This window comes from Papaver somniferum, chromosome 4 (assembly GCF_003573695.1).
Source record: "Papaver somniferum cultivar HN1 chromosome 4, ASM357369v1, whole genome shotgun sequence".
NCBI classification, from domain to species: Eukaryota; Viridiplantae; Streptophyta; class Magnoliopsida; order Ranunculales; family Papaveraceae; genus Papaver; species Papaver somniferum.
This window is the reverse complement of record NC_039361.1, coordinates 155,447,960-155,475,814: the sequence shown is the minus strand read 5'-3', so window position 1 is coordinate 155,475,814 and position 27,855 is coordinate 155,447,960. Positions and strand designations below refer to the sequence as shown.

The window sequence follows — 27,855 nt, the reverse complement described above, 5'->3', positions numbered from 1 at the left end:
TCCCAATTCTTCCAAACTCTTTATTAGATAACTATGAATGTTTGAGAAGCTTTCCTATCCGTTTAAACTCCCTGAATTGTCGAGAAAATCTTCCAACAGCAACCCGTGAGCACATCACCCCTGTTTCGCATCATCCCGATTATCCAGCCAAATTCTTTCGACCAAATAAGGTCTAACAACCTTGTTATGCTATATCACGTCCATCCCACAAAAATCAGCGCTTTAATCTCCCTAAAACTCATCCAAAACTCAAATCAAAATTATGCAGTTGAAATGAAAGTTTTCCGCCAAAATTTATTTTTGAATTTGAGAAGATGACCTCCCCCTATCCAGAGTGGGGGTGCAAATAGCAAATTTGGGTGCTATGGACAAGTTTTTGGGTGCTGAGGATAAATTTGGGCTATACATAGCCTGGGTGCTCCTTAGCAAATTCTGGGGTCCGTTTAGCAACAGTCCTCCGGGGTGTCTCGAGCAACTTTTCGAGCCGATTTTTTCAAAAATGTTTATTTCCCCAAAAACACCTACCGAGACACAGAAACCCATAATAAATACAAAATCTAGTGCCAACAATATATAGTATTGAGATCAAATTAGACACAAAAATGTGTCTATCAAATACCCCCAAACTTATTATTTGCTAGTCCTCGAGCAAAAATAAAATACAAAAAAATAAAAATAAAAATCCTAACTCACTGTCGCAGGCATCGTCGGTTGAATTTAGCCTATGCAACAAGCCTTTAAACCCCTAGGTGGCCCTAGTGGTCGAGTTATAGTCTCGGGAGGGCTTACAAGAGATATACCCACAAAACCTTAGTAATCCAGACCCTAGCTATCTACGCATAACCTTGGAAGGCACTAAAGAATCTCCTTGGTTGGCATACTTTTTGATTACAGGAGGAAGTACCCTGATGCGAAATTCCAAAATTCATATATAAGTGACAGAGCTCTACTCAGATAGTTTCACTATGGACATCATAACCGGAGTCAAAACTAATCACATGGATAGATAATGAGATGGATATTGAAAAACATAGATGGTTTTGATGTTTAATAGGTGCATGGTGTTTCCCATATCTGTCTGAAGGCCACTGCCAAAACGAACCTATCCTAATTGACTGAGATACTAGTCTGACTAATATCAAGACAACTGGCATATACAAGGGAACCAGTGGTCGATAACCTAAATCTAGATCAACAAGCTGGCATATACAAGGGTACCAGTGGTTGACTACATAGAACAATTTTTTTTTTATTTTTTTTTTCGATTAACGGCATGAATAGATCTTTTGGATCCAAGCGCATGCTTCTTGTCAGCAGATTACATGATAGTTCCCACGGGTCCTGCACTCCATGCTTGCTTAGGCGACGGAGACAGGGAGAACACACACATATTGCTATCCAAGTGTTAAGGTTTATTCCGATTGGTCTAATTGGTCTGGTCTCTTTTTTTTGGGGTAACTCAATCACTCTATTTCACCCGAGCAATGGTAACAACTTGACTCGTGGACCCCACCTAATCACTTAGAGAAACATAGTTCAAAAATATAAAATAAAATAAAAATAGAAGTGAAAAGGACTCAACGAGATATGGTGAAACTATCATGTTATTACTAACACCTGAGCTCTGTGCTTTTATGAATAGACTCTTTTAGATGTTGCCATTTAATCAGATTGGTTCCTGAACTCCTACAACCAAGATGCTTCCATCCACTTAGATTGGTTAGTGACATCCTTAATAAGCATAAATTTCTAGGCTCTGGAGTTTATTAATGCAACTACAATGTTTCTCCCATACCCCCAAACTTAAATCTAACATTGCCCTAAATGTTCTAAAGATAAAATTAAAAGCATGAACAAGGAGAAATTGTTACCATTTGAAGTAAAATAGTTAAGGAAAGATATTACCGTGTTGCATGAGATTGGTTTACTTACCAAGAAGTGCTAAGTTTAAAGTCTTCAGCCAGACATCAAGTATCACAAAATGGCTAGTTACCTTTCAAATCATATATCAGTAGTCGAAATAATTGTGGGTCATCAAAACCAAATAAAACTGCCACTAATATGAAACAACTGCACAGGACAGAAAAAATAACATAAGGATCACAACCTCATTGAAAGTTTCTTGCAAGACAACTGGATTTATTTGGGGCGCGCACTTGGGCTTCATATGAGTGTCTTGAAAAATAGATTCAACCGAACAACGGGACTTTAATAGCTGGATTTCCTCCTGGACAGTATCAGGAGGACCGGGTTGTGGAGTCTGAATAGACTCAAGTGATACCTCATATGCACTTGGCTCGAGTCCCAAGTCAGGGACATCTACTGGGGATAACTGACGATCACTACCCCCAAACTTAAGGTAATCACTACTCTCCGTAAGACCTTCAACTATGGCTTGAATTTCCAGATCCTGAGAGTATTTAAAATACTCTAGAGCTTCTTCTAGTTCACTACCCCCAAACTTAGAATTTTGGGTGTCTCTAGATAAACTAGTCATAATATTCCGAATTTCTAGACCATCAGGTTCCTGAAAAAGGTCAATTGCTTTCTCTAAGCTATAATCAGGTGGTTCATCCTCTAAATTCTTTTGGGATATACTAGCTTTAGGACTTATATGTTTCATATCCTCTAAGGTCAACCCTAGAGTTTCCTTATTGTCTTGAAGCACGATTTCTAGCCTATTGTCCTGATCAGATGCTATAATCACAGGCAAAGTCTTAGATGGCCCTAAAAATTCATATTTAGGGTCCAAATTAGGAGGCTCTTCTAAACAAGGAATTAAGGTAGACTCAACAGCTAGTAATGGTTCGAAATCCATGTTAAAGTGGGCTAGACAACTCTCTAGTGGATCTTCTGATATGATGTTTGGTAATGACTCCTGAATTAAGGTTCCTATCATGTTCACCTCTTCAATGCACGTGTCATCTAGCTCAGAATGTAGCTTATTGACATTAAAAATATTCAACTCAATAGTCATATTACCAAAAGATAGATTCATAATACCATTTCGACAGTTCATGATCGCATTAGACGTAGCTAAAAATGGGCGACCTAAAATCACAGGTATCTGGTTCTCTGGGTCAGGGACAGGTTGGGTATCTAAGACCACGAAATCTATTGGGTAAATAAACTTGTCGACCTCAATGAGAACATCCTCTATAACACCTCGAGAGATTTTAACAGACCTATCAGCTAACTGCAGTGTCATCTGAGTAGGTTTCATTTCACCAAGTCCTAGCTGTAAGTACACATGGTACGGCAGTAAGTTTACACTGGCTCCTAAGTCAAGTAAAGCTTTTTCTACCCGGAATGTACCTATTGTACAAGCAATGGTAGGGGAACCTGGGTCTTTGTACTTTGAAGTTGTGGAATTCTGAATGATTTAACTTACGTTACCATCTAAAAAGGCTTTCTTATGGACGTTAAGTTTTCGCTTTCGCATACACATATCCTTAAGGAACTTGGTATAAGCAGGAATTTTCCTAATTGCATCTAATGAAGGAAGGTTTATGGTAACTTGCTTAAAAACCTCCAATATGTCATTAAAGTTTGATTCCTTCTTTGTTGGTACTAATAGTTTGGTAAATGGGGCTCTAAGAATATAATCAGACCTCTCAGGAACCGAATTTACATTATTAGAAACTTTATCAGTCTCTTTAGCTAGTGGTGATCCTAAGGGGTGAGATGCTGAAGGGTGAACTACAGTATGTTCACTATCGGGAATGGTTACCTGATTGCCTACTACTCTACCACTCCTAAGGGTTCTAATAGCATTCAACTGATTTGATGGTTTTGCACCTACTTCATGAACTCCTCTAGGATTGGGATTAGTCTGACTAGGGAACCTTCCGTTATCTCTCTCACTTAAGGTCTTAGCTATTTGGCCGACTTGAAGTTCTAACTTAGCAAGAGTCTGAGCATTAGTTTGAAAGTTCTGCTTGGTTTCCTGTTGAAAACTAACTTGGTTCTTTACTAAAATTTCCTGGCTCTGAGCTAACATATCCTGGCTCTTTCTTAATATACTAAGAGATTCCTCTAAGCTATTCATTCTATTCTCTGAAGAGTTCTGAAACTGACCTGAAGAGTTCTTATTTGAAACAAAACCTGGGGGAGCATTAGAATTACTAAACTGACCTTGACTCTGGCCCTTAGACCACGAAAAGTTCGGATGGTTTCTCCAACCCAGATTATAGGTTTCTGAATATGGGTCAAATTTCTGACGGTTGTCGAATCTAGTGTTATTATAAAGAACATTGGCTTGCTCTTCATTATTCTGGCCTTCCCAAAAAGGTTCCTCTCTAGCACTAGTTTGACCCACTTCTAAAGCTTCTAACCTTTTTTCTATAGCAGCAATTTTGGCATCTGATTCAAAGCCTCCTTCTACCCTATTGACGTTTCCTCTACCTAGAAGAATTGTTTTCTGAGGTCCCCTATTATTTTCCCATTGTTGGGTCTTTTCAGCGATTTCACTCAGAAATGTCATCGCATCATCAACTGTTTGGTTTTCAAACCCACCTGTACACATGGATTCTACTGTGGTTGTAGTGGAATAATCTAAACCCTCGTAAAGGATCTGAACTAACCTAACCTTTTCTAAACCATGATGAGGACATTGGGCTAATAGATCATTGAACCTTTCCAAATACTTATACAAAGATTCTCCCTCCTGTTGAGATAACGTACATATTTGCGTCCTAATAGACGATGTTTTGTGCCTAGGGAAAAACTTGTTCAAGAAGGCAGATGTAAGTTGTTCATAAGTTTCAATGGATCCGGAAGCCAAACTATACAACCACGATTTGGTTTTATCTTTCAAGGAAAAGGGAAATAACCTTAGTTTCAAAGCATTATCATCAAGGTTCCTAATTTTTAGGGTACTACAAATTTCCTCAAAGTCCCTAACATGGAAATAGGGGTTTTCATTTTCCTTCCCTAAAAAGATTGGGAGCATATGTAAGGTTCCCGGTTTAAGTTCATAGTTTGCTTCTGTTTCAACTAACGTGATACACGAGGGACGAGTAGTCCTAGTTGGATTCAACAAAGTTTCCAAAGTTGATATTTCTGGTGCTATCGGAATATCAGGGATTCTCTCCTCAACCGGACGTTCAAGACAGGACTCTTCAAAAACCGGACTTTCTAAATTAAGGTAATCAAGACGCTTAGAACTACTAGGTTTCTCTTTAACAAATCTACCTACAGCGTCTCTTTTACGTTCAGGCATGCAAAAGAATAAGGAAGTGAATTCTATGCAATCACAAAACAAGGCTGACTCAACCAAATCAAACCTATTAATTTCTAGCAAACAAAAAGCATGATGGCTCCACTTAGATTGTTTCTAGACCAGCTTATATTCTTTAGAAAAGGAACTCGTTACAATCTGAGCAAACCCCTCTGGAATCAATCCGAGTCAAAGTAAGTTGAATAGAGGCGAGGGAAGCTCGTTGGAGCTTTGATACCCAAGGCCTCACCGGTATTACAAGGCGGCGCAGTCACACATTCAACTCACATAAACCATCAAGAACTTCGAAGTATGCTCAAAAGAGTAACCAATATTTTTCGAACGACTTTCCTATTAAGCTCGTTACCCTATAGGTCTCGTTCTAGTCAGACTTTTAGGCTTAGGTTCGCGTTTGGTTTCGTTTTCCAAAGGCGGACAAGAAAAGAACGGTGATGAAATCCGAACCCTTATCTTATATGGCCAGTCCTTGCCCTTTACTAGGAAATTAAAGCAGCCGTTTTCAAGTCCTCAGCATATATGCAAACGAAGGAGTCCAGTAACTCGCTGACAGGGGATTCGCGAGTGTTTCAAATCTTACCTCCCGTTCCAGACGGGGGATGAATCTGTTGTAGTCGACTCGGGACACTGACTCTGATGTCAGTGTACGAACCCAAGGTGCAGAGACAATATCGTAATTGTCCTCCTTCTCTGCAAACAGTTATATTTAAAGGTACCCTTCCGTAGGGTATAAAAAATAAAAATAATGTCCCAAAATCCAAAAGTCCAAAACTGTCCCAAAAAGAAAGGAAAAATTACAAAATAATAGCTAACCCTAATATATTTTTTTTGTTGTTTTCTAATAAGGAGAAAAAAAATACAAAACCCTGAAAAAAAAATCACTAAAGAAAAAAAAATTGTCTTCCTTTCCGTTCTTTTCGCTTTAAACTTTCGCTCCAAGGCTTTACGAAATCACCAAACTCCTTGGATCAGTTCTCTTTATGATCCAAAACTTGTAGACAAAAGATAAATTCCCAAATAACGTAAAATCGAACAAAAATAATAAGAAAAAATAATAAAAACCTAAAAAATAATAAAAAATAAATTAAAGAAAAATAAATATAAAACCCTAAAAGCAAGTCCGCATCGGCGGCGTCAAAAATTGATGTAATTTTTCAGTTGTTGTAAAAGTGTTAAAAAGAAGTTCGATTCTCAGACTTGCGAAGAATTTCTTAGACTTATAATAATAAAAATAGAAAATAAATATACAAAAAGTTATCACGATATTGAGATGTACTAAGACTCAGGATTCCACCAAATTCCATTCATGTGACTCAAATAATAATTCCAATCATTTATAGCTCAAATACTAAAAATATGGACTCTAATTCTTTGCTAAAAATAGGTTTTTGAAAAGCAATGGTTGTAAATCAAAAGCATGATGTATCAAAAATACATAGACCAAGCATACATCATCAACCAAAATCACCCATTCAATAAAAACCATAAATCAATTAAAAATTAATGCAAATAATCATAAAAAGAATTATTAAAATTACCACGTGCGTGAAATAAAGCTTCCTCCGTAATCCCAGAGTTAGGGTTTAGCTCCTCATATTAATCACTTGCTCAAAATACATGTTTGTTGCTCAAAATTTGATTAAAAGAGTGAAAAGTGTAAAGCAGCTGATTTGCAACAGTGAAACAGTGTTACAGATTTCTGTTACAAAGAAGAATAGTGATGAACTGCTGTTAATGGCGACTCTTCTTTGCGACTGTTATGGAACGACAGAAACTGGGAGTCGTTGTTCTTCATAATAAATAGATTGCTCCCGGCCGCTTATTATTCACGAATTCTTCTTCTTCTCCGGCAGCAGCAGCAGCAGCAGAAACAATCCTTGGCTTGTGGTTTCAGCTCTCTATTCTCATCCAAACTTTCCCCAAACCTTCTCTACTTTTCCTGGAGATCGACCATCCTTTTTATACCAATTAAAGATCGATAAAACTCGATTAAATCCGAGTTTATCTCTTACAAAACTCTCGGACTATTTTCTCTGCCAAACTCTCTCCACGCGTTTTTAAACTCTCCCAATTATTCCAAACTCTTTATTAGATAACAATGAATGTTGTAGAACCTTTCCTAGCCGTTTAAACTCCCTGAATTGTCGAGAAAATCTTCCAACAGCAACCCGTGAGCACATCACCCCTGTTTCGCATCATCCCGATTATCCGGCCAAATACTTTCAACCAAATAAGGTTTAACAACCTTGTTATGCTATATCACGTCCGTCCCACAAAAATCAGCGCTTTAATCTCCCTAAAACTCATCCAAAACTCAAATTAAAATTATGCAGTTGAAAAGAAAGTTTTCCCGCCAAAATTCATTTTTGAATTTGAGAAGATGACCTCCCCTATCCAGAGTGGGGGTGCAAATAGAAAATTTGGGTGCTATGGACAAGTTTTTGGGTGCTGAGGATAAATTTGGGCTATACATAGTCTGGGTGCTCCTTAGAAAATTATGGGGTCCGTTTAGCAACAGTCCTCCGGGGTGTCCCAAGCAACTTTTCGAGCCGATTTTTCCAAAAATGTTTATTTCTCCAAAAACACCTACAGAGATACAAAAACCCATAATAAATACAAAATCGAGTGCCAACAATATATAGTACTGAGATCAAATTAGACACAAAAATGCGTCTATCAACTATGTCTCTAAGTGGATTGAGGCGGTTGCGTGTACACCAATGACCATAGGGTACACCGCGTGCTATAATTAGTGATGGAGGGTCGCACTTTTGTAATGGACCTTTTAGGCTTTTGATGAAGAAATATGGTATTACACATAAGGTAGCTACCCCGTATCATCCGCAGATTAGTGGTCAAGTAGAGGTTTCCAATAGGGAGATAAAACGTATATTAGAGAAAACAGTTAATCCTAATCGGAAAGACTGGTCGTCTAGCTTACTGATGCCTTATGGGCTTACCGTACTGCGTTTAAAACCCCCATTGGAATGTCGCCTTATCGGCTTGTGTATGGCAAGGCATGTCATTTACCTGTTGAGTTAGAACATAGAGCTTATTGGGCTGTTAAGCAGCTAAATTTTTCACTTGACAAGGCAGGAGCCCATAGGAAATTCCAGCTCAATGAGTTAGAAGAGATTCGTAGAGATGCTTACGCTAGTGCGAAGGAGTATAAGAACAAAATGAAACTTGTGCATGATAGAAATATTTTAAGGAAGTCATTTTCTCCAGGTCAAAAAGTTCTTCTGTATGATACCCGCTTACATCTTTTCCATGGGAAGTTACGTTCTCGGTGGACGAGTCCTTTTATTGTTCGCACCGTCTTTCCTCACGGAGCTGTTGAGATCGAGACACCAAATGGTAATAGTTCTTCGAAGGTTAACGGTCAGAGATTGAAACCCTTTTTAGAGCCCTTTCCTACAGGTGATGTTGAGGAGGTCCCTCTGGAGGACCCTGTTTACCCTTGATTGACCATCGAGGCGATTGGTTGTTGTATATTAGTTTTTAATTTCTCTCTTCACCCAAGTACTATCTTTATGACTTCTCTCTTACTGATTCCTCGTGTTACTTTAATTTTTGGTATTGCTCTTTCATTAGAAACATTGAGGATAATGTTAGATTTAAGTTTGGGGGTGGGGAAGAATTTTTTTATTAGCTTTTAGTTGCAATAAATAAACTCCAGAGCCTAAGCAAGCGTGGAATGCAGGACCAGACCAATTAGACCAATCGGAATAATCATTAACACTTGGATAGCAATATGTGTGTGTTCTCCCTGTATCCGTCGCCTAAGCAAGCGTGGAATGCAGGACCCGTGGGAACTATCATGTAATCTGCTGACAAGAAGCATGCGCTTGGATCCAAAAGATCTATTCATGCCGTTAATAATAAATAAAAAAAATTTCTTTTTAATCAACCGCTGGTACCCTTGTATATGCCAGTTGTGTTGACCTAGAGTTAACATTATCAACCACTGGTTCCCTTGTATATGCCAGTGTGTTGATATTAGTCAGACCGGTATCTCAGTCCATTAGGATAGGTTCGTTTTAGTAGTGGCCTTTAGACAGATATGGGAAACACCATTCACCTAGTAAACATCAAAACCATCTATGTTTTTCTATATCCATCTCTTTATCTATCCATGTGATTAGTTTTGACTCCGGTTATGATGTCCATAGTGAAACTATCTGAGTAGAGCTCTGTCACTTATATATGAATTTTGGAATTTCGCATCAGGGTACTTCCTCCTATAGTCACTGTTTGTATGCCAACCAAGGAGATTATTTAGTGCTTTCCGAGGTTCTGCGTAGATAGTTAGGGTCTGGAGTAAAGGTTTTGTGGGTACACCTCTGGTAAACCCTCCGGAGACAACACTCCGCCGCTAGGGCCACCTAGCGGCTTAACGGCCTGCTGCACGTGCTAAGTGTAGTCAATTTATTTTCAAGATTAATTTTGCTCGAGAAATAGAAAATAATAAGTTTGGAGGTATTTGATAGACACATTTTGTGTCTAAATTGTCCTCAATGTCTCTTTTGTTAATACTCGATTTTGTACTCATTACGGTGTTTTTATGTTTGTTTAGGTGTTTTTGGAGAAATACACTTGTGTGGTCTCCCGGAGAAAAGTACTAAAGGCACACTCAATTTAGATAAGGGGCACCTCAGCTGGGCTCCTGCTATTTACACCCCTGATTTGGTTAGGGGGAGGTCGTCTTCAACAATTCAAAAAAACATTTTTGCGGGAAAAATGGCAGCAACAACTGCATGTTTTTAATCGAATTTTTGGATGTGTTTTAGTGAGATTCAATCCCTAAAACTTTGTGGAATGATGTGATATATCCTAAAAGGATTGATATGGGCCTTTGATTCGATTGAATTTGGCTAGAATTCGAGATAGAAGAGAACAGAGGAAGAAAGATATTTTCTGGATTCTCCGAGTTATTTCTGCAAATTTGGTGCGGCCTGGAACAATTTGTCGTCAGATTAGGTGTGTAGGAATGATTCTAGAGTGTTGCTGCATCATTCCAGCGCGTGAAAATGCAAGAAAAGAAAGAAAATATTACCGAGAATATTTTTCTTCAATACCGAGTAATGGAAGATTTGGAGCAGTTATGAGGAGATATTTTATCGCTTTCGGGTATAAATAGAGTCCTTGGAGGTCAGAGAAGAGTTTAGAGAGGATTGGGAGAAGTTTAGAGCAACACAGAGTCGAGAATTAAATTCCAGAGAAAAAAATTTCTGCTGCTGCTGTGAAGGAAGAACGTGAAGAACGCACTGTCCTGGACAGTCGTTTATCAACCGTGAAAAAGACGCACAGTCGAGGTCGCAGAGGCAGTCTTAAACAGCACTTCGTATATATCGTTCTTTGTAACAGTGCTTTGCAACGATTAAAAGCGTTTCAAACACCCGGTTTTTGTCATTTTTCTCCATTTCATCATTTGTAAGCACCATTTGAGCTATTAATACCATATACGGTACATTTTTTAACCTTGCTAGTGCCGGTTCCACTACGCTCACAAATCATTTCAAACCGATCCCCTTGGCTTTGTTGTCCTTTAACTAGTACACAATTTACCTTCATCGCGTGTTCCTCAACCCAATCAAGAACTTCGGGTTTAGTTTTTCATCTCTATGTTCATTCCAAAACAAATAATTTGTAAGAAAAACTTTGGAATATTCCGACAACATTAAGGTAAACAAAAATTTCTTACATACCAAATCATTTTGGAAGTGATCCTTGGTATCCTCGTGAATCATGTTTACTGGATCAGGTTGATTTTCCATGGGTACAAGTCCGCCAAGCACGATCTACAAAGAATATCACGAGGTTAAATACTAGAAGAGGAATATAATAGCAATGTTCGGCTCATTCGATAATCATATTATGTGCCGAACCAATAACAATTACAGGTTTCGTCTTATATGATATTCTCAATATGTGTCGAACCACGAACAATATTTTAACCCAAAAATTAACAAATTCATGTTCGGCACATACGATAATCATATTATGTGTCGAATCTTGAACATTTGGAGGTTTCAGATTATACGATATTCTCAATATATGCCGATCCAATAACAATATTTTAACTCAAAAATTAAAAAATCAATATTCAGCTCATATAATTTTGAATATATAAGTCGAACCAGTAACTATTTTTATTCCGGGCTATTCAGGATTTTGTTCGGATTACTATGAAACTTTCATATAAGCCGAACTACTGTCTAGCAAAAGGTTGGAATTGAAAATTATAGGTTCGGCGCATGATGTAAACAGATTCAGTGAGCCGAACCGTTCATCATTTGGTTGATTAGGATCATAGATATAAGCCGAACCTCAACCTGGTCCGTCGAACCATGAAGCAAAAATACAAACTTTTGATAATTTCGAGCTATAGAAGTGAGATTGAGCATAGGATAGAAGTGTACCTGTGTATTAGAAGCATTGGGTTCCTCATATATGTACTCATCATCTGGATTTGGCTCATAATCATCATCCTGAGTTTGTGTTTGAGTTTGAGCTTGAGTTTGAGTTTGTGTAAAATCATTCTCATAATCTAAGAAATCAGCCATTTGGGAATCATTGTTGTAGTTGATATGTATTTTCCTAGGTTTTTTATATGAATTATGACCCTCCTCATCCTCCATTTGAATGAGGAATTAAAATTTTCTCACTTTCTCCTTCTCTCCTTCTAAATAAAAACTTTGATATTTTTTTCCCAATTTTTTTCATCTAAACAACCTTTATAATTTTGAAAATTATGTTAATCACTAAACAAAATATTTAATCACTAATCCAGATTACTAACACTAATACGTAAAGGGTAGATTTGCCATTAAAAAAAACTTGGGTTAAGGAGATATTTGATTTGTTATTTGACAACTTTTTTTGTCTTTATTCAGTATGCCTAGAAAGATTTGGGTATGCCCAATATCATGGTTCGTACTTGTCAGTTGAAAAATTTGTTGATGGACCCAAATAAAGTTATTCAAAAATACACAATTAGATACTATAATATGGCCTTGTTTGGTAAAATTTATGATTATTTATTTATGATTATAGATAATCATAAATTGATAAATGATTTTGGTATAATCATTTTTAAAATAAATTTTTCCGAACATTTTTTTCAAATAATTGATTATCTTAGAAAGGTGATCTCAAGAAGGAGAGGAAAGAACAATGATCTACCATTTTTTTTAGTCATGTGTATTTTTCATGTATGTATCTTAACCGTTAGAAAAAATAAGAAGAAAAAATTCAACTTGAATTTGTTGGAAAAAATAATTGATTATAATAAATTTTCAAAACAATTTTTTTCTTTTTATGGAAATAATGGATTTTTATGATTAAAATAATCAATTATTATAATGGTTATCAAACACATATATAATCCATTAAAATCTGCATAATTGATTATGGGCTGATAATCCATTAAAATAATGGTTAACAAACAACCCCTATAATCGCAATCGGAAAATGTTTATTCCTTCGGAAAATAACACACTGTTTTTTTTTTTATTGTATTCGTAAAATAACACGTACAACACAAGTAAAATATATATCACCGACTGTGTAACTCAAATACAAACACAAATGCCAAAACAAATACAAAATTAGTGCATGTAGCTGGTTTATTTAGTTTATTATATGGTTCACCAATCATATTAGACCAATATCCTCGATGAACCGCAGCAGCTAGCAGAGAAAAGAAAACACACAGACAACATGCATGGAAAAGTTTAAGCATCTATGATATTCAATGTGCACCTGTCTTTCTGCAACAGCAATTGCACACAAAAATTGATTGCCTTTCATAAGCCATATATGTGCACATTTCTCGAGACACCGTCGCTTGTCCTGTGGGCAGGCATTTACTTTCATGCTCACATTTCTTTTTGCAACCATCTTGACAGAGACCACAATTCCAAGAAAAATTAACATACATTGGGAAAGATGTATCGATATCTCCTGCTTGACATTCAGTTGAGGATATTGGATTCGGCGGTGCTGGGCTAGGTTTGCCACAACAGCCTTCGCACACAGATTCCCGTAGTTGCGGGGGAGAATTCCACCAGTTACACTCTACTGTGGATACAGGTCTGCCTTGCTGTCTGCATAATTCTTCGACTTCGACTGGGCAAGTCCTGCAGAACTGATCGGAACTGACATGCACTGTTCTATCTAGCACGTAAGTTTCGTCAACACCGCATGTTAGAGCTGTCGCAGATGGCACCTCTGCATACAAAAACAACATATGCGATTAGCAAACACTGATAATAATAATAATAATAATAATAGCAAATTTACATAAAATACCTTTACCGATCTGCATGTAGTGCACAATGGAAAGGCCTTTCAAAAAATTAATTAGTTTCCACAAAAATATATATCTTGGATCATCTCAAAATAAATAGAGAATATATATGTACTTACGCAGGAGCAGCAATAATCCCAGTATCAGAGAAAAGAGGACAGCAAATGAGAAATCATTGTTTTGAGACGACTCCGTGGATTCAGTAGTGACTACCTCTTTCAAATGAGAAAATGGTCACTGGTTGTGGTTTATGGGATCCATCACGCATCTATTTATACCATAATCAAATGTAAGGTTGCTACGTAGCCTATCACTTATTCAATTAAATACGTATGTTGTTTTTCCTTTATAGGTATTACTTACGTACCACTATTAAGTGACCTTATAATTAAATTTAGTTATAAGATAGGTCACTTAATAGTAGGACCGAGGGAGTAATATTTTGGCATTTTCGGGAAAGGTGCGTGCTAAAATCCATTAATAATGGACTTATGCATCTTCTTTTTTGTCTTTTTTTTTATTTTATTTTAAAAAAATGGATAATTCATCATTTACAAGAGCTTGGTTCGAGTTGTAGTCCAGAGAATTACCAGACACATCCGATCAACTACTATTACATTATATGAGGCTTTTCGAAAATGGTTGGAAGACTTTGCATGGCCATTGGCCAGCGATACCACTAGACGGAGAAGTTCATGACTATTTCTCTTCAGTTACGTATAGACTTTGCTAAGGGACTTTGAGTCATTCTTATTTGTCGCTTCCGTCAATATTTTTGTGGTTGTTGTCTTTTACTTTTTTCCAAACAGAATATATAGCAATACTAACCCACTCAAATGCAAATAGGGATCAGAAATGTGGTCAATATCACGAAGAATCCCTCCGTTCCATTTTAATTGATAATTTAGAATTTTTTATGCAAATCAACAAACAACAAAGAGAATAAATTTTTTTCAATTCTATCCATATTAGTAGTTTCCTAAGAATTTCAGTTACCTAGTTTTTAATTTCTAGATTTAATGTAAATTAGAATCTCGGTGTAATTTATTTGGGATAAATCAAATATTTCTCCATGAAATAGATTTAAAAATTGGATTAATTATATACCTGCTCATTACAGTGAGAATTAATGGTATAGTGTGATTCTAAAGCAAGGGCAAATCACTAAGAATTTAGGAAAAATACTTAAACTCTCATCTATTTTGGAACATAAAAAAACCCTTAAAACATCAAGTAAAACGGAACGGAGGGAGTATTTAATATTAATTGGTCGTATATGTATTAGTAGTATATGGTCACATTCAAAATCTAGAAAGTATACCGCCGCTAACGGATACAAATGTCTAATATAACTCGATACCAAGTTCCTGCATGTCCACCGAAAATTCAATATTTTTAGTGGAAAATTAAATTGTGATTAAATATTTTTTTTGTGGTTGTAGTAAATAGGTTCAAACTCTCGGACTTGAGAAGATCGGAATTTTTAAGAAAAGAAAATACTAAAAATAAGAAAATATATACAAAAAAAATTGTCACATGATGAAGAGACACTAGGACCAGAATTTCACTACTTTTCATATTCTTGTGGTTCAGTCATTAACTCTAGAGAATATAGCTCCAAAAGAAGTTGTGACTCTAATTCTTTCCCAAAACTAGATTTCATAAAACATTATCTGTAAGTCGTAAGCATGACGCATCAAAAGTAATTTAAACTAAGCATGCGACATCAGACAAAATAACAAATAATTAATAGAAATCATAAAACAATTAAATCTATGCAAAATAAATCATATAAAGAATTAATTCATTTACCACAATCATGAAAAGTTGCTTCCTCTGTTGTCTCAGTGATGGGGTCTAGCTCCTCATATTGTAGATACTCTCAAAAAAAAATTATTGCTCAAAAAGTGCTTACAATGGTGAAAATGGAGAAAATAATAAAAGCAGCGAATTTGCAACAATGGTTTGGCGTTACAAACTCGCTGTTAACAAAGGAGATGTTGCAAAATGAAGATATGCGTTACTAACTGACTGTTACGAACTTGAAATATACGACACTAGAAAACGACTGTTCCTTGCAGCATAATGTTCTTCATGTTCATCTTTTCTGCAGCAACAGAAATTTCTCCCTGCAACTCGTCTGTTGCTCTCTCCTCTGACCCCTATCTCTCAATCCCCCTCTTATGTGATCCCAACCACTTATATATACCATTTGGACCGAGAATGAATTATCATAACTCCAAAAAAGCTAGGCAATCAATCAAGAATAATTTCTTTTACTACCATGCAAGATACAGGATTTTGTTCCATATTTTAACTCCTCCACACGCCTGTATCATCCAAACACGTTGATAAAATGTCTCTGGTGGAGTAAAACTCCTTGCATCCACATGATAACTCCATGAAATCCCGTGAATATCTCTAACCAACTATACGCTCTCTGTTTTCTTTGGTCCGAGTCTCCAGCCAATTCTAATCCAAACCATCGGCCATACCATATTTGTTGGGTCTAAACATGCCCAAACCAACCAATTCCAGTGATTAAGTCTCGCTCAAACTTCCTTAATTTTCTAACAGAACTTTCCCGGGGAAAATAAACCCGAGAATGATAATTTCTCCAAATCCATGGTTACAACCTATTCTAATCGAAACCAACAATCTTAACATCTCTGTATCATTTAGTAGAGAAAACCCATTTGATTTCATCCGTTGAATCTCTCTAGAACACCTTCAAATTCTCAACCCTAATTCTGGCAGTTCAAAACCATTTTTTCCGCCAAAACTGTTCTTGATGTTTTCATCAACTAGTGATTATCCAGCCAATTTTAACTGAAACAGAGCATATTACCATCTTTGTTTAGGCCCCAGGAACAAACCTAATCAATCTCAGCCCTTTTATCTCATGAAATCACGTCCAAAAGGTTAGTCCAAATTCTGCCAGTCATTTTCCCGCTAAAACTGGAATTTCAAACGAAGAAGATGAAGTGCCCCTTATCCTGTTCTAAGGTGCGAATAACAGGTGCCTTGGGGGTGACCTGGGGGTGCCCCTTAGTAATTAGGTTACTCCTTATCCAAACTGAGGGTCCGTATAGTAATTTTGTCCCACGAGCGCAAAAAACACGTTTCAAGCCAATTTCGCCGCAAAAGCTTATTTCTCCAAAAACACCTACAAAGAGATAAAATACCAAAATAAGTACAAAAATGGGTACTAATAATATACACAATAGAGATGAAAGTAGACACATAAATGCGTCTATCAAATTGTTCTTCTCTATCCTTCACCTCATCAATCTACAAACTCCAACCTTTGTTGCTAAGAGAAAGTCAGCTGACCATATTCTCTTGCACGGTCCAATAACATCAACTACCTGGCACCAAGGTAGTCAATATCGGTTGTATAAGATGGTATTATTTGTTTTTATCGTGTATCAGGAAAACCTATACGATATCTAAAATATCAGTAGTAAAATGATTGAACAATAAAAAAGCGCTTATATCGTCCATTACAAACTGATATATCGGGTTCACTGATACACTGATAATATCGAAAAGGGTAATTTGGTAGAATAAATTATTTAGATCCGAAAAATTGTAAACAAAACCCTTCATCCTAATCAACCTCTTCCTCGAAACAGCTATGGTTCTTTATTACTCTTTGTCTTTCTTCTTAAGATTTTTCAAATGAGAACCTATTATCGTGAACATCTCTATCTTTAGCATCATTAATTCAGATAACAACAGAGTTATCTGAAATAAGAGTAGTAAATATGAGTTGTTCTTGATTCTATGTTTTTTTCAAAATTGGTCTTCTAGAAGTTCCATATTTTGATCTTCTTGGGTATCCCATGCAAGATTTTTTACCCTTTAAGGGAGTATTTGATACTTAAATCCTTTACACAGTTGAATCAGGCGTTTTCAAGAGAGAGAGAGAGAGTATGTGAATCGGGCGATCAACTCAGTTGAATATTTTCTTCTGTTCTTTTCGTTTTCAGCAAATTTCAATCTTCTCAGGTGAATTTAATCCATGTTTGAATGATTGGTGGTGATTTAGATATGGATCTTAGTAGTCATTAGTTAGTAAATATGTCCGGATATGGTTTATTTCCTGAAAAATCTTCAACCCAAGGGTTGATGGAAAAAAATTCTAGAACTAGAAATTCGAATGAAGATTCAGTTTAATTGGTAGGCTAGATTTTTCGAAATTTTCTATGGAAGTTGCATAGAAATCACTTCGCCAACAATGGGTACTAACAGGTGAATGTCAATTGATTCCTCTCGGAAGGTTTTTTTTTTGTGATTTAACTTGAAAATGACAAAGATAAAGCTCATATTTGGTCTGGATATTGGGAAGTAGACAATCAAAGTCCGAAAATTAGAAATTTGGAACCTAATTTCAAGCCTGCAGAGCATAAACTTTCTACAACTTTTATTTGGTTACATCTTCCGGGATTAAGTATTGAGTAATGGAAATAAAAAATTATTCTAGAGATTGGTGAAGTTATCGGTAGACCTGTGGAAGTTGATGAAACTACTGTAAAAATAAAAATTAATTGTTATGCTAGTATTTTGGTGGAAATTGATCTCAACAAATCGATCCCAAAGAAAGTGTGGGTGAACACTAAATATGGGGGTTCTTCTCAAACAATCAAACTGCCTAAGTTACCAAAATTTTGCAATCATTGCAAGGTTTTTGATCATTATGTTGTTGATGTAAGGTTACAAGAAAAGAAAATTCTCAAAATGGTAATAAAATGTGGGTAGTTCAAAAAATGGCTATTAGAGCATAGCTCGGTTGAACCCACCAAGCGTTGGTATATCAAGTTTGGTTGTCATATTTTAGTGAATCAAAACTCATCTAAGAGTCACTTGATTATGTACTAGAGACAACTTCGTATAGGTTAGACTAGAAAGTCTAGGAATATGAGACATACAAGTATTATTCGAAGACCTGAAGAACTTGAAAGGTAACGAACTACAACGACAACATCATCCTTCATCTTGAGGTTAGTAATGTTGACTTGAACTGTTTCATTCATAACGTATATTTCAAGTCGTGTTATATTGAAAACATAACTGTGAAGCAGTGAATGATTATTTTACTCTAGTAGTGAGACATGATCATATTGTCATACTATTAAGGAATTAGACTATGAAGTATAACGCTTATCTTTTGAACTTCGTAGATATGATATCGACATAACGGTATGAATGTTATTGTGATTATGTGTATGGGTAAAGGTGAAGATTTCATCCTAGGAAACAATGTTTACACTTGTTTAAAGGAAGTACATTCATGAACTTGTTTTATGAATCGAAAGGAAAATCCCTAGGCTTATTGGCATTGTTATTTATTGCATATCTTTGGATTACCAATGTGTGTGAGTTAGCAGAACCGATCATAACTTGTTATGTTGGTATAACTAATCACAGTGCCTGACTTATGATTTGGTATGACTAGTTTTGATTAATTGGTGTAACCGATCCTGGTACTTTGTGTAACCGATACTAGTGACTTGTGTAACCGATCACAAGCAATACCATGAGTATATGGTAACCGGTCCTGGTAATTGACGTAACTGATCCTGGTAACTGACGTAATCGGTCCTGGTAACTTATGTGTTCAATCACAAGTAATCCATATTAAGGTATAACCGATTCTAATGATTAGTAGAACCGATTGAACCAATGATTATGAGTTGATATTTGATCAATCACATAGTTATGTTGGAATATAAACCAATTCTAAACTTGTTTGGAAGTGTGGTATAATTGATTCCAAGATTGTAAATATGAAAGATGATTTACAAAGAAAAGATGTCAACATACTTTGAACACGAACAATAACTCTTATCTTTTATTATTCAAAGATATTCCTTAATTACTCAAGGAGATCCCGGTCCGAAATAAATTAAGAATCTTTTAATTAGGGTCGTTAGTTTTATATGCTTTAATTACCAGAAATTAAATGCATATCTCTAGAGAATAAAAATTAATAATGTGCATTTACTGATTGCAGATTTTCTATTGAGAGATTTCGGAAAATATTGGACAAAGCATTTCCAAGAATTATGAAAACTGATTTAGGCATTTATTTCATATCTTAAGAATAATTTGGTTTTGGAAATTCCTTGGTGTCCAAACATCTTTGGTTTATAAATACCTAAGTTTGTATTTCTAGCAAACTATCCTAAGAGTCAGTAAAACTTCATATTTTTTTTGTTTCTGGTGGAGCCGTCTATCCGGAGAGGAAAGTACCCTAATTAGGCAAAATCTCTTACCGGCCGCTCGTTTAAAGACTTCCATTAGATCAAGAATCTCTACGAGTACTGTTGGCGGGAAACTAGATAATTGCAGTTTATTAGTTTTCGATTGATTTTATTGACGAACGGTTGTTGAAATTTGATTGGCCCTAGTTTCTTTATTTTTCAGAATCTTCTCTTCTGATATAAGATTCACTCAAACTAGATCGAAGTATCGAAGGGATCTTTAGAACTGTTTGTAGATCTAAAATACATCTTGTGATAATCCATTGTTAACAGACTATGTTCTGTGCGTGATTGATCACAAGAGATTCAAGTGGTGTTGTGCATATTTAATTGAAGATTAAAGAAGATTTGAAGACGAAGAAGATTTCTTATTGGTTTCTCATATCTTTGTGTAGCACAAACCATGATCGGCTGGGATCCAACTAGAATCAGATTTATTGGATTGATTAGTTGCATGAGATCGCATCACTTTATAGTTTCTTGTTGGATTATGTACTGATTGATTTCAAATCTAAAATCTGCTACTTCGGTAGTTGTTAAATAGATTGATCTAACCAGGCAAAGGAGTTTATTAGTTTAAACGGAAGAGCCTTTGCATATGACTTGAGATATCTTTATCTGGAAAGAATTAATAGAGTTGTTACCAAACAGATTTGTTTTTCACTTTATTGTTTGAAATACGATCCAAAGAAATTTTTCCAGTGCGTCCACTTTTTGAATGTCGGTGTCACAGTATGCATAGTAGGGGATACCTGTTTAATCTTCCTTCAGTAGTAACTTGTGTGTATTTAACATTTCTGTTATTGGCTGTTACTAGCCGTTTGATTGCAGACATGTGTGTGTGATCCATTCCTTAGGGTTAGACCCAATTATTGGTCATTTAAGATGTAAGAATGATTTGTTGGATCTTATCTGAAAAGTTAATGAAATTGGTTTTCTTCTTGGCTACGTTGTTTAGCTCAGAAACTTGGCTTGGATCTCTGATTCAAGAGGTGATTAACACCAATTATCCTCCATTTTCATCCATCTGTTGTTCTATTGTTGTGTAACCATGACAATTGGTATCAGAGTCGTTCCAGCCACCAATTTTTTTCTTCAAATGACGCTGAAAGACATTGCAGATAAAACCACAGCTCATGAAGCTGCTATCAGTAAACTTCAATCGGATTTCAAAAACCTTTCCGCGGATCTAACTCAGCAGATTGCTACTATGACAGCTAGTTTGAAAGAAAACTTACAAGAGAGTAATCGCAATCTTATTCAGTTGCTCCAAAAACCTGCAAATCATAATCGTACTGAAGATCCAGGAGGTTCAAATCAACATGATGACGACCACCAAAATTATTCTCATCATCATTTTAACTTCGTTAATCACCATCATCGAATTCCTAAGCTCGACTTCCCAAAAAATGATGGAGATAACCCAAGAGGGTGGATTCAGAAGAGTGAAAGATACTTCTAACTTAATGATATTGAGGAACATAAGAAGGTCGACATAGCTGCCATCTATTTGGAAGGTAAGGCTGAGAAATGGTTTCTAAATTTTAAAGTTAATCGAAATAAAATTACATGGCAAGATTTATCTCTCCATTTATGTGCTAGATTTGAAAATCCTGTAGAGGAAAATTTTGTTGGTAGCTTCAATAAATTAGTTCAATCATCTTCTGTGGATGATTATTATGAAGAATTTGAGTCACTCAAAGCTTTGATGCTGCATATGAGCCCTTCTTTGAGTGAATCTCATTTTGTTATGAGTTTTCTCAGTGGATTGAAGGATGATATTGGAAAATATCTGTCTATGTTTCACCCACAAACATTGATTGATGCTTTTTCCTTAGCTAGATTACAAGAACAAAAGCTTCAGTTAACCAATGCAACATATAAAACATTTCACAAATATTTTCCAACCTATATAAACTCACATAGACCATACTCTCCTATCCCCTTACCTCTCAAGCAAATTATCACTTCACCTAAATCTATCCCTTCAACCCCAAAATCTTTTTCACTCCTCCACCAAAGTCCATCACTACAACTCATATCATTAAAAGACTAACTCAGGAAGAAATGGATAAGAGAAGAGCTCAAAGGCTCTGTTATAATTGTGATGTTGTATACAAACCTGGCCATTTATGTAAGGGTGGACAAAAACTCTACATGTTACACATGGAGTCTGCTGAATTCCAAGACACCGAGGAAGAATTTTTTTTTTATTGAGGCACCTGTCTGATGTTGAAGTATCTCTTCATGCTCTCACTGGCTCAGCAACTGGTGATACAATCAAAATCCCTAGTATCACAACAAGAATATTTTGTCTATACTTATTGATACAGGTAGCACCACTAGTTTCATTGACAGTGCTTTGGTTACTTCACTCAAGTGCTTCATCATACCAACTTCACCTATGCTGGTCATTGTTGTAAATGGAGAGCAAACAACAAGTTCGGGCATTTTTTCTAAGCTACAATGGAGCATGCAAGGGCACCATTTCATGAAAAACTTGAGTGGAGAGCAAACAACAAGTTCAGGAATTTTTACCACTTAGAGGTTGTGACATAGTACTTGGAGAAGATTGGTTGAAGAAATTATGTGATGTGACTTTCAACTTTGCAAAACTTAGTATTTATTTTCAATACAAAACCAAGCATATTACATTGCAAGGCACTACTCCAAAACATTCATTTCTGATGATGAGCGGAGAGGAAGTCAAAAAATTCTTTCTAAAACATTCACATGGGATAGTAGCTCAACTATTCTCCATCAATACAACTTAAACACCCACTAAGTCCTAGTTGTAAGTACACATGGTATGGCAGTAAGTTCACACTGGCTCCTAAGTCAAGTAAGGCTTTTTCTACCCGGAATTTACCTATTGTGCAAGCAATGGTAGGGGAACCTGGGTCTTTGTACTTTGGAGTTGTAGTGTTCTGAATGATTGAACTTACATGACTAGCTAAAAAGGCTTTCTTATGGACGCTAAGTTTTCGCTTTCATGTACACATATCCTTAAGGAACTTGGCATAAGCAGGAATTTGCCTAATTGCATATAATAAAGGAAGGTTTATGGTAACTTGCTTAAAAACCTCCAATATGTCATTAAAGTTCGATTCCTTCTTTGTTGGTACTAATAGTTGGGGAAATGGGGCTCTAGGCACAGAATCAGACCTCTCAGGGACCGAATTTGCATCATCAGAAATTTTATCAGTCCCCTCAGCTAGTGGTCCTGAGGGGTGAGATCCTGAGGGGTGAACTACAGTATGTTCACTATCGGGCATGGTTACCTGATTGTCTACTACTCTACCACTCCTAAGGGTTCTAATAGCATTCAACTGATTCGAGGGCATTGCACCTACTTCATGAACTCCTCTAGGATTGGGATTAGTCTGACTAGGGAACCTACCATTATCTCTCTCACTTAAAGTCTTAGCTATTTGGACGACTTGAAGTTCTAACTTAGCAAGGCTCTGATCATTAGTTTGAAAGTTCTGTTTGGTTTCCTGTTGGAAACTAACATGGCTCTGTGCTAACATTTCCTGAGTTTTTTCTAACATCTTAATAGATTCCTCTAAGCTAGTCGTCTTATTTTCTGGGCCTGAAGAATTCTTAGTGTAACCAAAACCTGGGGGAGCATTAGGGTTACTAAGCTGACCTTGATTCTGGCCCTTAGACCATGAAAGGTTCGGATGATTCCTCCAACCAGGATTATAGGTTTATGAATATGGGTCAAACTTCTGACGGTTATCAAACCTAGTGTTATTATAGAGAGCATTGGCTTGCTCTTCATTATTCTGGCCTTCCCAAAAAGGCTCCAATCTACCACTAGTGTGACCCACTTCTAAGGCTTCTAACCTTTTTGCTATAAGAACAATTTTGGCATCTGATTCATAGCCTCCTTCTACCCTATTAACGTTTCCTCTACCTAGAAGAATTGTTTTCTTGGGTTCCCTGCTATTTTCCCATTGTTGGGTTTTTTCGGCGATTTCATTCAAAAAGTCCATCGCCACATCGACAGTTTGGTTTTCAAACCCACCAGTACATAGAGACTCAACCATGGTTGTTGTGGAATAATCTAAACCCTCATAAAGGATCTGAACTAGCCTAACCTTTTCTAAACCATGATGAGGACACTGGGCTACTATATCATTAAACCTTTCCAAATACTTATACAAAGATTCTCCCTCTTGTTGTGAAAATGTGCATATTTGCGTCCTAATAGACGATGTTTTGTGCGTAGGGAAAAATTTGTTCAAAAAGGCAGATGTAAGTTGTTCATATGTTTCAATTGACTCGGAAGCCAAACTATATATCCACGATTTGGCTTTATCTTTCAAGGAGAAAGAGAATAGCCTAAGTTTCAATGCATCATCATCAAGGTTTCTAATTCTTAGGGTACTACAAATTTCCTCAAAATCCCTAACATGGTAATAAGGGTTTTCATTTTCTTTCCCTAAAAAGATTGGGAGCATCTGTAAGGTCCCAGGTTTAAGCTCATAATTTGCTTCTGTTTCAGCTAACTTAATACACGAGGGACGAGTAGTCCCAGTCGGATTCAACAAAGCTTTCAAAGTTTCCATTTCTGGCTCTATCATAGTATTAGGGATTCTTTCCTCAGTAAAAGACGGACGCTCAAAATTAGACTTGCCGAAAGTCGTACTCTCTAAATTAAGGTAATCGAGATTCTTAGAACTAATGAAACGTCCTAGAGCGTCTCTGTTACGTTCAGGCATGCAAAACAAATTCCTAAATTGGAAGGTATAGCAATCACAAACAAGGCTGACTCAACCGAATCAAACCTATTGATTTCTAGCAAACAAAAAGCATGATGGCTCCACTTAGATTGTTTCTAGACCAGCTTCTACTCTTCCAAGAGGCAACTAGGTACAATTTTAGCAAATCTCGTAGGACGATCCGAATAAAGTAAGTCGAAGAGAAGTATGAGAAGCTCAAGGGAGCTTTGATACCCCCACCTCTTTGGCAACGCTTCCCTGGGTTACAAGGCGGCTCTAATCGACTTCCAGTAATCTTCCTGAACTTTGAGCTAGGCTAACAAGATACCCAATACGATCCTTTTGAACGAATTTCCTATAAGCTCGTTACCTTATCGGTCTTGTTCTAGTCAAAATTTTAAGCTTGGGTTCGCGTTCGGTTTCGTTTTCCTAAAGCGGGCAAGAAGAGAATGGTGATGAAATCCGAACCCTTATATTGTATGGCCAGGCCTTTCCCTTTACTAGGAAAATAAATGTCCGTATTCAGTCCTCAGCATATATGCATAAGAAGGAGTCCAGTAACTCGCTGACAGGGGATTCGCGAGTGTTTAGAATTTTACCTCCCGTTCCAGACGGGGATGAACCGTTGCAGTCGACTTGGTCCACAACTCCTATGTCATGTACGAACCCGAGGGGCCGAGACGATATCGTAATCGTCGTCCTTCCCTGCAAACAGTTGTATATTTAAGGGTACCCTTCCATAGGGTAATAAAAAATAATGTCCAGTGTCCAAAGTTCAAAGTCCAAAAAGAAAAGAAAAATTACAAAATAATAAAGAAACCCTAATACACACTTTTTTTTTCTAAAATAACAAAACCCTACAAAATAAAATTGTCTTCTTTTCCGTTCTTTTCGCTTTAATCTTTAGCTCCAAGTCTATATGTAATCACCAACCTCCTTGGATCTATTTTCTTTATGTTCCAAAACCTGTAGACAAAAGATAAATACCAAAAAAAACGTAAAATAAGACAAAAATAATAAAAACCTAAAAAAAAAAGAAAAAAACCCTAAAAGCAAATCCGCGTCGGCGGCGCCAAAATTGATGTAGTTTTGAAAGTGATAAGTAAAGTTCGATTCTCAGACTTGCGAAGGATAAAATATAGACTTAAATTCTAAAACAAAATAGAAAACTCAAACAAAGATGATTTTGTTATTAATATTAAAAGAACACTGAGGCTAAGATTCCACTATTTTCCAAGTTCAAAGTGATTTAAATCCAATATTTATATTTATTCAATTTTTCGTTTGATTTGATTCTAAGATGTTGTAACAAGTAGATTTTTAAAATAACAAGTGTAAATCAAAAGCATGGGATATCAAAAACCTAAGTCCAAGCATATACCATCAATGGAAATCACAATTGTTGAATAAAAATCATTAAAACAATTCTCAATCAAGGCAAATAATCATATAAATAATTGTAATAAATAAATAAATAAATAAATAAGAAAATACCACTTTTTGTTGGAAAATAGCTTCCTATATCGCTTCAGCTATGGGGTTTAGCTCCTCATATTAATCATGATCTCAGAATACATGTATAAAGCTCAAAAGTTGAATAAAAGAGAGTAAATCAATTGAACAGAAAAATCGCAACAGAACTGTTGCAAAGGCGTTGTTCAACTGTTACAAGAAAAACAATATCTGGCAAGTGCTGTTGAAACTGCAGCTGCGACCTACACCTGTTCGTCGAAAACTCTGTTGAAGAACGACTGTCTTGGTTAGTCTGTTCTTCACGTTCTTCAGCTTCTTCTCCTGAAACAGCAGCAGCAAAAACTTCTCTTCTGGATTGATTTCGAGAGCTCTGTGGTGCTCCCAAAAGGTTTCTGATCTTTCCTAAGGCTCTGATATCCCTTCTGGGACTCGTAGAAACTCCTTATATACACAAAAACCTATCGAATCCGTGTATATCTCGGATTATTCTTCTCTGCCAAGTTACGGACTCTGTTTCCTTATAAAACTCTCTTCACGCGTATTTGATTAGAGTTGTCAAACGGGCAAGCTAGGGTCAACCCGGCCCTAGCTTGCCAACCCGTACTAGGGTTAGGGTCAACCCTAGCCCTAGTACTATTCACGAACAAGCTCAAAACCCAAACCCTAGCCCTAGACGGGTCAACCCTGACGGGTTGGCGGGTTGGCTTGCTAATGTTATCAATTTAAAAATTAAATTTAAAATTTAGGATTGTTTAGGATTATTCATTTAGTAAAGGTCGAACCTAGGTCAATTTGGTGTTTAATTAGAAGCCCCACCACTGAGTTGTTGTAAAGTGGACGTTTTTATTGCCACTTAATCAACGATATAGCCGGTTACGGCGCTTTAGTTTTCTTAGGCAGAGAACCCTAACATCAACTAAGCATTTTACTTTTTTTTATCATTTTATAAGTTTAAATTAATGTGAGTAAGACTAACTCACTGTTTAAATTATGCTAGTCCTTTTATCAATTTAGGATATCCCGAATAAATATGTGATTGATGAATCTAAGTTGTAATTTAATTTATTGATTGATTATTTAAAATCTAAAAATTGTTATATTTGTTTGGGTAGATCCAAAATTAGCTTTATTTATTGATTTAAAATTAACTAATTCTAATATATGTTTGCAAATCATGGATTTTAAAGAGTTGGTGGGATTGAGGGATATACTTATTAATTTTGACGGGTTGACGGGTAACCCGCGGGTTGGCCCTAGCCCGGCTTGTTTTCTAGTAGGGTTGTATATGCCAACCCTAACCCGGCCCGTTTAGACAACAAGCCAAGCCGGGCCGGGTTGAAACAAGCCGGGTTAGGGTCAACCCGCAAGCCGGGTTATAAATTGACAGCTCTATATTTGATATCTCCCAGTCCTTCCAAACTCTTTCTTTAGGTAACTACGAATAGTTTGGAAGCTTTCCTAACCTTTAATCTCCCTGAAACTACGAAACTCTTCCTCAACAGAGTCCCGTGAAAGTAAATACTCTGTTTTGCTTCTCCCGACTTATCCAGCCACTTCTAGTCATTCCAATCACTCCCATTAGCTTTCTCTAAGTCCAAGCAGCAAGCCCAAGCAATTACAGCCTTTTAATCCCCCTAAAACAGCCCCAAATCTTGAACCCTAAATCTGCCTGGTGAACAAAAAACAATTCCTGCCAAAATTTGTTTTCAAACGGTGAAGGTGACCTCCCCTAGTAATTAGGTTACCCCTTATCCAGGGTGCTGGGGTCCGCATAACACTTGTCCCTTGGGTGCCTTTAGCAATTTTTCTAGGATGTTTTCAACACTTTTTCGGGGTTCCTCT

General features: G+C 36.5%; 2 pseudogenes; both read left to right on the top strand.

Annotated features, from left to right (window-relative positions):
• The first annotated feature begins 4,595 nt into the window (after window positions 1-4,595).
• LOC113276700 lies at window positions 4,596-4,695 on the top strand (annotated as a pseudogene).
• Window positions 4,696-23,923: 19,228 nt separating this feature from the next.
• On the top strand, window positions 23,924-24,023 carry LOC113276696 (annotated as a pseudogene).
• Window positions 24,024-27,855: the final 3,832 nt, after the last annotated feature.